Raw genomic sequence first — 15,629 nt, 5'->3', positions numbered from 1 at the left:
AGACGGGACACTTCAAAGCCTTGTTTCTTATAATGTATTTTGTTCACTGTCCCTTTTACCATTTTATGAATGTTATTCAATGCGTTTCTATGTGCTTTAGTAGTAACGGCCGAAATCAATATTTTATCAGAATAAAAACATTTATTAAAAAAAAAATTGATACCTTAAGGTGTCCTAAAATTTAAAAGGAAAATGATCCATAGTATGACCATTTTAAAACAACTCCATATGTCAGCTTAGCACCCTCCCTCCCCCAACACCTTTGACTAAAGAATTTAACCACTTTTCCTTGAATCACAATTCAATTATTAAACCGGTACTTTCAGTTTAAAATCGTTTATTGGCTCACCCGTAACATATTTTTTAAAAATCCCAATCAAAAGCTGTCAGTTTAAGCTAAAGATATATATTTTTTGTATGGGCTGCGTCTCAATCCACCTCCTCCGCCTGTCGTGCTTCCGCATCTGCGGTGGAAAGTGTTTGTCAGACAAATTTATGTTGTGTCTGAACAGTTTGGCCTACACACTGTTGACTCTATGGAAAGGGGAGACTCACAAATATCATTATGTTCTGCTCTAGGGCCCCCACGAGTGTCATGAGAATCTAGAATCTGAAGGCAGCCCATACAAACAAATGGAGGTATTGTGCCAACAAGGTAAGGGGTTAAATGTGTGTAAAAAAAAAAAATATTTCCTGACCTTTCTTATACACAAGCTTGGCACACCTGTATTTGGGAAGTTTCTCACATTCTTCTCTGCAGATCCTCTCAAGCGTTGTCAGGTTGGATGGGGAGTGTTGCTGCACAGCTATTTTCAGGTCTCTCCAACGCTGTTAGATAGGGTTCAAGTCTGGGCTCTGGCTGGGCCACTCAAGAACATTCAGCCACTCCTGCTTTGTCTTGGCTGTGTGCTTAGGGTTGTTGTCCTGTTGTAAAGTTAACCATCACCCCACTCTGAGGTCCTGAGTACTCTGGAGCAGGTTTTCATCAAGGATCTCTGTACTTTGCTCTGTTCATCTTTGCCTCGATCCTGACTAATCTCCCAGTCCCTGCCTGTGAAAAACATCCCCACAGCATGATGCTGCCATCACCATAGTTCACAGTAGGGATGGTGCCAGGTTTCCTCCAGACATGACACTTGGCATTCAGGCCAAACAGTTCAATCTTGGTTTCATCAGACCAGAGAATCTTGTTTCTCATGGTTTGAGAGTCCTTTAGGTGCCTTTTGGATAATTCCAGGCTAGTTGTCATGTGCCTTTTACTGACGAATGTCTTCCGATTGGTGGAGTGCTACAGAGATGCTTGTCCTTCTGGAAGGTTCTCCCCATCTCTACAGAGGAAATCTAGAGCTCTGTCAGAGTGACCATTGTGTTCTTGATCACCTCCCTGACCAAGGCCCTTCTCCCCCGATTGCTCAGTTTGGCCGGGCGGCCAGCTCTAGGAAGAGTCTTGGTAGTTCCAAACTTCTTCCATTTAATAATGATGGAGGCCACTGTGTTCTTGGGGACCTTCAATGCTGCAGACATTTTTGTGCCTCGACACAATGCTGTCTTGGAGCTCTACAGACCATTCCTTTGACCTCACGGCTTGGTTTTTGCTCTGACATGCATTGTCAACTGTAGGACCTTATATAGACAGGTATGTGCCTTTCCAAATCATGTCCAATCGATCCAAATTGAATTTACCACAGGTGGACTCCAATCAAGTTGTAGAAACATCTCACGGATGATCAATGAAAACAGGATGCACCTGAGCTCAATTTCAAGTCTCATAGCAAAGGGTCTAAATACTTATGTAAATAAGGTATTTCTGTTCTTTATTGTTTATACATTTGCCAACATTTTAAAAAACTATTTTCACTTTGTCATTTTGGGGTATTGTGTGTAAATTGCAGAGTTTATTTTATCCATTTTAAAATAAGGCTGTAGTAACAAAATGAGGAAAAGGTCATTGGGTCTGAATACTTTCCAAATGCACTTTATATGGATATCAAAACGTCATGCCCGAGTAAGCCTACACGAAAGTGTTTCGAAATGAGAAAAAAGTTGTTTGAAAAACAGTTGGAACCATTTTCCTGTTTGACTGCTAGGTTTTTATGGCTATTATGACACCTCTACTGTGGGGCTCTATTATGTGACTTGTTAAGCAAATCTTTACTCCTGAACTTATTGCCATAACAAGGGGGTTGAATACTTATTTGAGCTTTTCAGTTTGAATTAATTTGTAAATAGTTTGAAAAACAGTGTGTGTAGGCCAGTGACAACAAATCTCAATTTAATCAATTTAAATTTCAGGCTAACACAACAAAATGTGGGAGAAGGGTGACGTGTCTAAGCTGGGTTATCACTAGACCAAGGGCTCTGCATGACTTGCATTAATTATTATTAAGGGTATGTTTTGGAACTAGCTGGCCGACTGGCCGGACCTATTTTGCCGGCCGGACCTGCCTGGCTGGTCAATTAGTAGGTCAGGCCAGCAAGATAGGTCCAGCCAGTTGGCCAGCTAGGTCTGCCAGATAAGTCCAGCCAGGTAGGTCCAGCTGGCCAGCCAGCGAGCTAGGTAGGTTGGTCGGGCCAAGTAGGTCCGACCAGCCAGGTTGGCCAGGTAGGTCTGGCTAGTCAGATAGTAAGGTCATGCTGGCCGGGCAGCCAGGTAGGTCTGGCTAGTCAGATACTAAGGTCATGCTGGCCGGGCAGCCAGGTAGGTCTGGCTAGTCAGATAGTAAGGTCATGCTGGCCGGGCAGCCAGGTAGGTCTGGCTAGTCAGATAGTAAGGTCATGCTGGCCGGGCAGCCAGGTAGGTCTGGCTAGTCAGATAGTAAGGTCATGCTGGCCGGGCAGCCAGGTAGGTCTGGCTAGTCAGATACTAAGGTCATGCTGGCCGGGCAGCCAGGTAGGTCTGTCTAGTCAGATAGTAAGGTCATGCTGGCCGGGCAGCCAGGTAGGTCTGGCTAGTCAGATAGTAAGGTCATGCTGGCCGGGCAGCCAGGTAGGTCTGGCTAGTCAGATAGTAAGGTCATGCTGGCCGGGCAGCCAGGTAGGTCTGGCTAGTCAGATAGTAAGGTCATGCAGGCCGGGCAGCCAGGTAGGTCTGGCTAGTCAGATAGTAAGGTCATGCTGGCCGGGCAGCCAGGTAGGTCTGGCTAGTCAGATAGTAAGGTCATGCTGGCCGGGCAGCCAGGTAGGTCTGGCTAGTCAGATAGTAAGGTCATGCAGGCCGGGCAGCCAGGTAGGTCTGGCTAGTCAGATAGTAAGGTCATGCTGGCCGGGCAGCCAGGTAGGTAGGTTCCAAGTGGGTGGGCATGGCTGCACCTGCCCAGCCACGTGAAATCCACAGAATAGCTCCTAATGAATTAATTTCAACTGACTCATGTCCTTCTGTGAACTGTAACTCAGTAGAATCTTTGCAATTGTTGCATGTTGCATTTATATTTTTGTTCACTATATCAGAATATACACTATAACAATTATCCGACCATGTAAAATCCTAATTCAGCCTACACAGATATTGCACATTTCATTAAAAAACAGACATGCTTGAGAGTAGCACAATCACCAGATGGTGTCGCAAAGTATTGGAAAAGTAGTATGGGTTGCACCTCCATCACGTCATTGCAATTGTTATCAACACAGGCACATTGATGTCCAAAAGTAGAAAGGGAGCTGATAACTGTTTCGCCCAGTGATGTAGTCGAGTCACTAAACCTCGAGTCCGAAATCGAGTTCCAAGTCCCCTGTGTCCAAGTCCAAGTAAGAGTCAACAATTATCGAGTCACATGTCCATGGCTGAAGTCCCCGTGCTCAAGTCCTGGTCCAAGTACTGAAGTCTGAGTCGTTGGGTCCACATTAACTCACCGTTTTCTCAGAGGAAAAGAGGGAGACTTGGCTAGTTCATTGGTTACAGAACCTCGCTATGACAAGCGGTGGGGAAACTACACAGGCGACAAGCGATAGAGACTACACATTTTTAAACGTTTCTACACTCAAGAGACAGAGACATAGCTAGACTGTTGTTTTACTCTTAAACTTAATGCTATTGTTTTTCATTTCGTAAAACAGCTTGTGTTTCATAACCAGGCTGCTGGTGACTGTTTAGCTACAGGTGAAGCAAGAGAGTCGCCTAAGTGATGTGTATAATAGGAGGCAGAGCCTGTCTGCTCACGCTCATCGCTTGCTCCCCAGCAGCTCACAAGCTGATATGGGCTGTGTGTGCCGGGTCCTTCCCACTGCTGAACGGAACTGTGTTGCGCATCTGTGCTGCAAATAATAATTGTGCTTATCACTGGAAAGCTCTCAATCTCTCCAAAAACTATTGTCCTGTCCACTCAGTAGTCAGATTTTAGTCACAGATAATTTAGTCTCCTCCTGTTTAAGTCAAATGAAAGGGTTTTCTGGGTTTATTTAGTCAGTTATAACCTCCTCAATTGCAGCTGAAAAATAGGTGTTTGACATTTTTGTCACTATGTTTACAAAATGAACACTGCCCATAGATCTGGGAATAGTCATATGACACACCATCATCCTGGGCATGGGGCTGCCACACAACACTGACAAATAAGGGAAAAAAAACATTGTTACAAACAAAGGTACATAATCCATAAATGTGTTAACACTGGACATTTTACACATGCAGCACAGCTGGAAAACTGCAGCTCGCAGTTACCGCTTATTTTGCTCTGGGATAGACAAGAGGTGGGGGAGAGGTTGAGGGTAGGAGAAAGAGGTTGAAGGTGGCGTGGGAACGAAGCAGCGAGTAGGGTGTGGGAGTGGAGAAAGAGGTTGAAGGTGGTGTGGGAGCGAAGCAGCGAGTAGGGTGTGGGAGTGGAGAAAGAGTGGACGAACTTGGGAGTAAGGGAGCAGTAGAGGGTAGGATGGGGAGAGTGGTTTAAACGGTGGAGTGGTGATGGGATTGGGCATACCTACTAAATGTATCAAATCATACTACATAGCTGAAATGCGAGACTGTCAGTCGGACGGACGGACGGATACTGAGGGAGAGAAAGAGAGAAGAGGAAATACAGGGTTTTGAATGAAACACATGGACCATGACTAAAGAATATCAATCAAATGTATTTATAAATCCCTTATTACACCAGCCGATGTCTCAAAGTGCTATACAGAAACCCAGCTTAAAACCCCAAACAACAAGCAATGCAGCTGTAGAAGCACGGTGGCTTGGAAAAACTTAATAGAAAGGACGGAACCTAGGAAGAAACCTAGAGAGGAACCAGGCTCTGAGGGGTGGCCAGTCCTCTTCTGGCTGTGCCAGGTTGAGATAACAGTACATGGCCAAGATGTTCAAACATTCTTAGATGACCAGCAGGGTCAAATAATAATAATCACAGTGGTTGTAGAGGGTGCAACAGGTCAGCACCTCAGGAGTAAATGTCAGTTGGCTTTTCATAGCTGATCATTCAGAGTAAGAGACGGCAGGTGCAGTAGAGAGAGAGAGGACCGGGACAAGGTAGCACGTCCAGTGAACAGGTCAGGGTTCCATAGTCGCAGGCAGAACAGTTAAAACTGGAGCAGCAGCACGACCAGGTGGACTGGGGACAGCAAGGCGTCATCAGACCAGGTAGTCCTGAGGCATGGTCCTAGGGCTAAGATCCTCTGAGATAAGGGAAAGAGAGAGCGAGAAAGAGAATTAGAGGGAGCATACTTAAATTCACACAGGACACCGGATAAGACAGGAGAAATACTCCAGATATAACAGACTGACCCTAGCCCTGGGCACATAAACTATTGCAGCATAATTACTGGAGGCTGAGACAGGAGAGGTCGGGAGACACTGTGACACTGTCCGACTATAACCCCAGACAGGGCCAACCAGGCAGGATATAACCACACCCACTTTGCTTTGCCAAAACACAGCCCCCACACCACTAGAGGGATATCTTCAACCACCAACTTACTACCCTGAGACACGGCCGAGTATAGCCCAATAAGATCTCCCCCACACCACGAACCCGAGGGGGGGGGGGGGCGGCAGGAAGATCACGTCAGAGAATCAACACACTCAAGTGACGCACCCCTCCTAGGGACGGCATCGAAGAGCAACAGTAAGCCAGTGACTCAGCCCCCGTAATAGGGTTAGAGGCAGAGAATCTCAGTGGAGAGAGGGAGAGACAGCAAGGGTGCCTTTCCGTTCACCTTCACACTCCTGGGCCAGACTACACTCAATCATAAGACCTACTGAAGAGATGAGTCTTCAATAAAGACTTAAAGAGGTCGAGACAGAGTCCGCGTCTCTCACATGGATAGGCAGACCATTCCATAAAAATGGAGCTCTATAGGAGAAAGCCCTGCCTCCATCTGTTTGCTTAGAAATTCTAGGGACAATAAGGAAGCCTGCGTCTTGTGACCGTAGCGTACGTGTAGGTATGTACGGCAGGATCAAATTGGAAAGATAGTTAGGAGTAAGCCCATGTAATTTTTTGTAGGTTAACAGTAAAACCTTGAAATCAGCCCTAGCCTTAACAGGAAGCTAGCACTGGAGAAATATGATCAAAGATTTTGGTTCTAGTCAAGATTCTAGCAGCCATGTTTAGCACTAACTGAAGTTTATTTTGGGCTTTAATCCAGGTAGTCTGAATGTAGAGCATTGCAGTGGTCAAATCTAGAAGTGACAAATTATGGACTAATTTTTAGACAGAAAGTTACTGATTTTTGACATTTTACGTAGATGGAAAAAAAGCTGTCCTTGAAACAGTCTTGACATGTTCGTCAAAAGAGAGATCACGGTCCAGAGTAACGCCAAGGTACTTTACAGTTTTGAGACGACTGTACAACCATCAAGATTAATTGTCAGAGCCAGATCCAACCGGTGGTTGTCTTGCAAATAGGTTAGTCCTTAATGTCCTTTGGGGCACTCTTTTTAGAACGTTGACATGCTGTATGTTTAACAATATTAACACTGGATGGCGCTGGAGGGGATAGTTGTCATTTTACAGGCTCCTGACTAAGTGGGGCAGCAGGGTAGCCTAGTGGTTAGAGCGTTGGACTAGTAACCGAAAGGTTGCAAGTTCAAATCCCCGAGCTGACAAGGTACAAATCTGTCATTCTGCCTCTGAACAGGCAGTTAACCCACTGTTCCTAGGCCATCATTGAAAATAAGAATTTGTTCTTAACTGACTTGCCTAGTAAAATAAAAAATAAAGTGTGGTATTTTGTGTTTTTCGCATTGATAAAAAAATGTACATAATGTTTTCTGCCATGACTGAAAATATCTTCTGGACATCAGAACAGCAAGTACTCACCTCGATCTGGACAAGGATTTTTTCTTCAGTGATGCAGATGCGAAGGACGTACTGCTCTTCCTGGACCAGGCCCAAATCCCCATCATTAGTAAGAGAACGGTGAGTGGGATACCTGACGAGTGGATAATCTGCCTTCCTCTAATATTAGGGAAGTCTCAAGGTTTTGCTCGCCTGAGCTAGAGTACCTCATTAAAGGCAGTAGGCAACACTATTTCCCAAGAGAGTTTTCATCTAAAATTTTCATAACTGTCTATTTACCAACCCAAACCAATGCTGGCACTAAGACTGCACACAACAAGCTGTATAGGGCCATAAGCATATAATAAAAAGGGATTTTAATGCAGGAAAACTGAAATCTGTTTGACCTCATTTCTACCAGTGTGCAACTAGAGGGAAAAAACTCTAAATCCACTTTACACAGAGACGCATTTGTAGAATAGTGAAGACGTCAAAACTATGAAATAACACATATGGAATCATGTCATAACCCAAAAAGTGGTAAGCAAATAAAAATATTTTATATTTAAGATTCCATAAGTAGCCACGCTTTGCCTTGACAGCTTTGCACGCTCTTGGCATTCTCTCAACCAGCTTCATGAGGTAGTCACCAGGAATGCTTTTCCAACAGCCTTGAAGGATTTCCCACATATGCTGTGCACTTGTTGGCTGCTTTTCTTTCACTCTACAGTCCAACTCATCCAAAACCATCTCAATTGGGTTGAGGTCAGGTGATTGTGGACTCCGGGTCATCTGATGCAGCACTCCATCACTCTCCTTCTTGGTAAAATAGACCTTACACAGACTGGAGGTGTGTTTTGGGTCATTGTCCCTCCCCTTCCTTTTATAGGTTAAATGACAAACTGACCATTTGCTTCTACACTTTTATTCTTGTTTTGTTCACTTCTGTAAATTATTTTAGTTCAACATGCTTTTTACAGGTTTACATGCTACTTGTCTTGGAGTGGTGCAGCCGTGTGTGTATGTTTGAGACGTAGGAAACGTTTATAACGTGAGACTATAAAATAAAACAAATATCTCTAGTCACCTTGTCTGTGTTTCCTTAGCCCTGGAAGACTAAGTTTCTCATAAGTCAACAAGAGATTTGGAAGGCTGGCCCCGTGACACAAGTGTTTGAGGTAGCAGGGCCGGCCCTAGCCTTTTGGGGGCCCTAAGCAAGATTTGGTTGGCTAATTGAGTGACTGACATAAGAGAAACTGCTAATGCATAACCAAATTCCAAAAATGCACCTTGTGTATTCATTCTACTAATCTAACTCAACAGTAAATTGAGACCCTGACGGAGTTTCTCCAAAAAATGCACACTTTATCTAGCGATGGCCCCGTGAGGTAACAACACCCACACCTTGCTCACATAGCAACACCATTTCTCCTCATGTCATTGCTTCACCTGAGTCACAACTGTCATTGTCTACATTAAAGCTCTTTATAAGACACTGGGATTAGTCAAGGATCCAGCAGGATACCAGCTGACGTGAGTTTATAGAAGTAGCATGTCAATGGAGGAGGCTTTGGTCTCATGCTGTTCATGGCTTTACACTGTGGCATGGTCAGACAGCATTTAGAAAGACAAAGACATGAACAAGCACTGCTTTATCAATACACAAACAAGCAAACTTAACATCTACTCTCCAACTCCTAGTTTATGAATGCCACAGTCATTCAGACAGCTACTGCATAACATTTCCCAGTTCTAACATACAAAAATAACTCCAAACAGCTGATTTCTGGGTGGATAGACTATTGTAAGTATCTAAAGTCAGCTAAATCTGAATCAACCATCTGAGTTTGTGTTTGATCTGATCTAAGTCTTCATCTCTCTGTCCCTTGTTTCATCCTCACGACCTCCATCACTAGCTTGAAGGCTTCTCTGTCATGGCGATTTCCTTACTAGCACCTTTGGCTGTAGAGAGAAATAAATAAGACCGTTTTATTTTTTACGAAAATAGTTTCCTCATAAACTGTATGTGTGTACCTGCTTGGGAGCTCCTGTGTAGGTGTTGAATGTAGAGTAGGTTGAGGAACACAGTGAATCCGATGCAGGATGAGATCATACTAACCAACAGGAAACTATGACTGCCTTTGCTGTGGATCAACTGAAGAGAGAAACACATTACACAGTGTACACCAGGGTTCCCCAACTAGTGGCCCGCAGGACAAATTTGGCCTGCGTGTGGTTGTATTTGGCCCGCAAGAGTTCAATCATTATTGAACATAAAAGACTAAAACCAACAAGAAATCAGCTCTGAGTGATTTTAATTTTGGAAACCTGTTCCTAAGTATTCCCACGCATAATAAAGAAACAAGTGATTGTATTAAAAAATGTAAGAAAAGTTTGAAATTATTGTTTTAATAAAATATTACACATGTTTGGGCTTCTTTTGGTCACTTTGCAATCGACAAATGATTTGTCATTATGTTCTGGCCCCCTAACCATCTGCTCAATAAAGAATCGTCCCGTGGCGGAATGTAGTCGATGATCCCTGGTATACACAGTCTATTCATAAAAAGCAGTCAAACACACGCCCTCCTGTGTTCCTTACCTGTCCTGTGAGAAGCTGCAGAACCATCTCTCCCGTACCAGCACTGGTCACCAGGACTGTAGTGGCACAACCTAAGGCAGGGAGAGGAGACTATCTATATTATCTCAAATATAAGCATTCTTACTGTGTGTGTACCTTTATAGTTGACCATATCTTCTGTGAGGGCCACCATGCAGGGGAACACACTGCTGATGAAGAGACCCAACACACACGTCCCTATGAAGATGAACACATGGCTGGAGTACAGGATCAACAGCAGACACTGCACGGCTATCATCCCCACTTGAAATAGAGGGAAGGGCAGGAGAGCAGGAGAGAGGTACAGATATTTATTTTGGTTGTCATATGTTCATGCCCTTCTCTCTAAATACAGTTGTAAGGAGGACATCAGAATATTTACCATGTGTAATCTACCTCTAAATTCTTGTTTTACTTTATTTGAATTCAAACTGGGTTCCGTGCTCTTCACATTGTATGTGTGTGTGTTGTACGAGTGTGCAATAAAGACCTCTATGTAACCTCCTGACTGTTTTAAAATATACACCAATCTCAAATATCTGATCATCTCTCCAATAATGTCTTTCTCAGACGCGTCATATAAAGCCGTTTCACTTCTCACTTCAACACTCAAACACTACTAATTTACAAAAACAGAAGTGTGTCTGTACCAGGCTGACATTGATTAGTCGTTGTTGTGTGTATCTGTATGACAGATATATAGATGCCAGTCTGCCCGCGGTGACAGATGCCCAGAACACATGGGTCAGATTGCCACACAAGATGGCTGGCTGAGAGAGGGGAGGAGACACTGCATAGGTGTAATCCTATAGGAAGCTTGCCCCGCGGTACAATGTCCCTTTGTTTTGTTATTCAAATCAACCAGCCACTACTGCTAACCTGCAGCTACTGTATCAACCACAGCTACAACACAGCATTCTAACTGCTAACAAAGTGCTGATACACTTACATTAATAAAAAGACATGATCCAGAATGAGTAGGAGATGTTGGTGGTGATGATGATGCCCTCTGTGTGGAGGTGGAAGTGGTGGGATACCTTGTGCAGTGGGGTTGTTCCTTTGCCTGCCAGGGAGCTGCGAAAGTGATGGGGGTCAGTGAAGGAGTTGGCTGTCATGTCCCTCCAGAACACAACTCCCCTCAGACAGGAAAGGGTCTGCTACGAGGGGACTCAACAACGCACCCAGCCCTAGGAAGAAATGCAGGACCTGAGGAGATAGGAGGGGAAAATTTGTGATTAAAATACCATTGACCCCACTCACTTTCTCCTCCCCTCCCCCTCTCTGACCTGTAGGAACACTGCTGAATCTTTCTGGTAGAGTTTCACCAGCTACTGGTTGGCAATGGTGTCAATCACCCCCATGCCAGATATTGCCATGGCAACGCCAAGCATCAGCACATGGTGGCATAGTGGGATTATGGCAAAAACCACATCTCACGCCCTGTCATAAATTTAATGAGAAGAGGATTCTCTTTTCCCCTCCAGTATTGGTGAAAGGAATGTCCTTTGTTAACAGACTGAATGGGGAACTATAGAAAACTAATGTCGTGCTGTTTTTTATTTTGACGTCATTCAAAATTATGGACGAAATACTGTAACTTGGAAAGTATATCCCCTTTATCTGTAAAGTTTCCATCCAATACATTGTGCATATAATATGAACAAGCATTAAAGTATTTTTGTTCAGAGATTCTCTTATACCTCCTAAAATCACATTCCTATCTACTATAAACTGTGCATAAGTAAGTAGCCACACCCCAATAAGGTCAGATACCCTGTCAGACAGACAGAACCGCTCCCTTCGGTCAGAGGGCATAAAAGGATTGTCAACAGAAATAAACATTAGACCAGGAAACGTGATGCAGGAGCTACACATTTCAAATGGGTAGAACTTTGAACCTCAACACAAGGTGAAGAAATACCTCACCTCTGAGACCAGAACATTGCCAGATTGCAGCTGTATGTGTAAAGTGGTCTGAATCCTGAACCCTGAACAATCAACACGAGGTGTAGGCGAGGATCTCAACTCCCAGACAATCACTGGTACGGCTGATTAGCTGTCCTAAGTCAGATTGAGGAAAGCGAATCGAAGAGGACCATTCTACAACGCTTCAAACCCTCCCATCCTATTACGAGTCTCAAACGGCAATGAAATACATTAATGATTTCTTATTCCAAATGGGCACCGGTTTGTGTGCAAAGTATTTGATTAAATGTGAGAATCGTTCTAAAATGTATCCACGATAAGTGTCCCTTTTTATCTCTCCCTCTCTTTCCCCCCCTCTGTAACAAGCCGTCATTGTCAGTCCGCTAGGGGCCTTCTCATGTATTAAGTGTGTATTTTATCCTGTTTTCTAATTTTAGTTAACTAGTAAATAATTAATTAAACCAATTGATGTAGTACTGAATCATGAGTAAGGCTGTGGTTTTTGCAGATGTAGGAGGTTACGACTGTTCAGAATGATATAATAAGAGGTTCTGATTAATATGTTGACTGTTTATGGGTGTTATAGGTAAAGACCTTATAGAGTTTAATTCGGGAGATGGTAACTCTTTAAATAACCTCTTCCATGGTGCCCCAAATTTCTAATGAGTTAATTGTTACATCATTAATTTAAAAATCAGGTAACAATTAAACATACTTAGTGGATTAAATGAATAAACAGTCATCAGATTAATGAATGTAAAGTTACAACAAGGTAATTGAGCCCCCTTGCTGGCCCTCTCTCCACTTCTAGACACATCTGGTCTCCCATCCAGGAGGTGACTGTGCCCAGGCCTGCTTAGCTCTCCCTCTCTGGCCTTAACCCAGGGCTAGAGGTAGGGTAGCTGAGGGTTTGTTTATCCAGCTCTACTAGCGTGGGCAGTATTGTAGCAGGAATGTCCCCTTGACCCAATCCCCACTGATAAATGCTACAGTCGTATTTACCCTGTTTGTCAGAGTTTCCGACCCCCGAGGCACCTAGTGTCCAGCAAGCCCCGCCTTATCTCCACCTCTGCGCTGCCAACTATCCACTCTCTCGCTCTGAGCTGGTTTGAGAACTAACGTTCCATTAGACTGGGTCCCTAGTAAACACAGCAAGTTGCAGTTAACACCAGAATATGTACATCTCTTTTTTTCCTCTCTCCCTCCCCAACACCAGAATATGTTCTCTCTCTACCTCTCAATCGCTCTCTCTTCCCATCGCTCACTAAGTGGCTCGGGGAACAAAACACCGATAATGTACACTTTTTCCGCGTAAGTTGTGTTTCCATCGCATTTTCAACTCTACCGATAGTGATCACAAATAAATAGCAAAATGTGCCTTCTCTGGTCTTGGAAAGTGCGCTCTAGCCAACAGCTTGCAGATACAGGCTGAGTGGGTAAGCTAGTCTACAAGATGATTATTGTGGATAAGAGCCAGAATATTTGCATTTGTCAAACCGCAGTCAGGCATCGACAATCATGTCACTAGAATAAGACCCTTGATATTTATTGGAAAGGAGCATCAAGATCAGATTTTATCAGACATGTGGTTGGTTGCGCAACCTTGTCCCCGAGCATTTCGTATTATTCGGTACTTATATCTGAGACACTCCGTTTCGTATGCTACGTATTAATTTGTGGCTGTCCATCACATATTTCATATGATATGTTATGTTATGAATTAAAATTAGTGTTATATATTACGAATATGTAAAACATACAATATGTTACGAATTTGCTAAATGTATGATATATTACGAATTCTAGCTAGGTGGCTAACGTTAGCTAGTCTAGGGGTTAGGAGTTGGGTTAAGGTTAGGGAAAAGCTTAGCTAAAAAGGTTGGTGAGCGTTAGGTGAAGGGTTAGCTAAAGGGTTAAGGTTCGGGTTAGGAAATGGGTTAGCTAACATGGTAAGTAGTTGTAAAGTAGCAAGTAGTTGTAAAGTTGCTAATTAGCAAAAATGGTCCGTGGTGAGATTAGAACTCGCTACCTTTGGGCTGCTAGACCTTCATATTATACGCCTACTGTTATACTTTTGATTTTGCCTTAAGTAACCATCTGTCTTATGTAACGATACCAAACGTAAGATAATGTATCATACTAAATTGAGTATCTCGGATTCTCGTACAGAATAACATGATAGGGGCGGCAGGGTAGCCTAGTGGTTAGAGTATTGGACTAGTAACCGAAAGGTTGCAAGTTCAAATCCCCGAGCTGACAAGGTACAAAATCTGTCGTTCTGCCCCTGAACAGGCAGTTAACCCACTGTTCCTAGGCTGTCATCAAAAATAAGAATTTGTTCTTAACTGACATGCCTAGTAAAATAAAGGTAAAATGAAATGCTCTGAGACCACTTTACATTCATAAAAATGTTGGATGGAAACCAAGAGTTTACCCTATATCATAAACCACAATATAAAAAGTGTTTTTACTCCATCCGTTGTTTACAAATAACTGGAACTTGAAGGACAAAAATATATAGCTTCCAAACTAAATATGTTTCAAAGTAGACTATCATGTGGATGTTATGCCAATCCCTCTGCTGCACACCAAAACTAGTGGAGGGGCTGCTGTTAATTGCTGTTGCCGAAAAACAAATCCCAGGTTATAGTTTAAAAATCACTTGAAACTAAATTTACCCCAACCCTGGCTGGTACACATTGGCCACACCAGTAGCCAGACATCTGACACTCACATCTTCTTGAAGATTCCTCCCAGGGCACCTGTTGGGCGAAGAAGAAGATCTCCTGCAGAGTGGACTGGGTCTGACACCTCAGGTCCAGCCAGGATGGTCGACCCCAGGAACGCAATACACAGCCCGAAAATAAAGAACACACTCCAGTAGGTCAGTGTGTGCTGCCAGTGGCGCTTGAACAAAGCCCAGACCAGATCATCTACTAACATCTCGTTGTTGCCGTGACGAGCACTGGAGCTGTTTATCTAATTGAAACCATCTAATTGAATTGAGACGAAGGTTATAAGGAGACCTTGACGTGCGCCGACAACAACCCCCCCCCCGAAGTTATTTAAATTTGGCTGGCGTAGTTGGGATGCCCACAAACCTGTCAAACTCGCAGTGCCCTCCCCTGGCGACTGATGTCCATCACTGAACTCAACTGTGCCGCTCCGTAGGAGAGAAGGGCAAAAATATTATTTGCCCCCCCCCCCCCCTCCCATATATCACTGAAAACATAACTATGTAATTTCAATAATATTAATAATACCCAATGAAAGCACTTGTGCTGTTATAGACACTTAATAGCGCGTTTTTAAGTTTCAAAAGATTACGACCACCCCCGCCCTTTGCCTCACAATGGTTTGATCCACTGCCAGTTCTTTTGCTGGCAAGGTGATAGAGGGTTCGTATCTACTGTCCGAAAGGCACGTAACTGACGTGAGGTTAGTCGAGTCAGTCGCGCCATATCAATGTTTTTTTAAATGTTTTAAATGTTGGCAGGGTTCACACACTAGCTGAATTTGCAAACATTGACTATCAAGCTAGCTAGTACCTATTCCATTTACTTGGCGTTGTCAAATATGGAATCTTTGCTATTGTCAGTTTATTCCAAGATCAGCATGCAGCTGTAGTGCTTCAAAGTCCCCGTCATAAGGTTAGCGATAAACTGAACATAACTACACCCTCTTCTACCATTGTCTAAAATATATTTAATGGTCTCGTTGCAAAAGCTAAATTGTCGCCAGGGAACTTTTACATTTTTTATTTCACCTTTATTTAACCAGGTACATACTGGACTGATAAGGAACAGTGCTATAACTATTATTATTAGTAGTGTTATAATGATTTAAACATTTGAACAAGTTGGGACAACCCT

At 43.5% G+C, this 15,629-nt stretch overlaps 1 pseudogene; it reads right to left on the bottom strand.

The window, feature by feature from the left end:
• Positions 1 to 105: 105 nt before the first annotated feature.
• On the bottom strand, positions 106 to 14,893 carry LOC118400254 (major facilitator superfamily domain-containing protein 4A-like; annotated as a pseudogene).
• Between the last annotated feature and the right edge of the window lie 736 nt (positions 14,894 to 15,629).

The sequence above is a fragment of the Oncorhynchus keta genome, chromosome 21 (assembly GCF_023373465.1).
Source record: "Oncorhynchus keta strain PuntledgeMale-10-30-2019 chromosome 21, Oket_V2, whole genome shotgun sequence".
Taxonomy (NCBI): Eukaryota; Metazoa; Chordata; class Actinopteri; order Salmoniformes; family Salmonidae; genus Oncorhynchus; species Oncorhynchus keta.
Note: the sequence above shows the minus strand (reverse complement) of the source record. Positions and strands in the feature narration are given on the sequence as shown.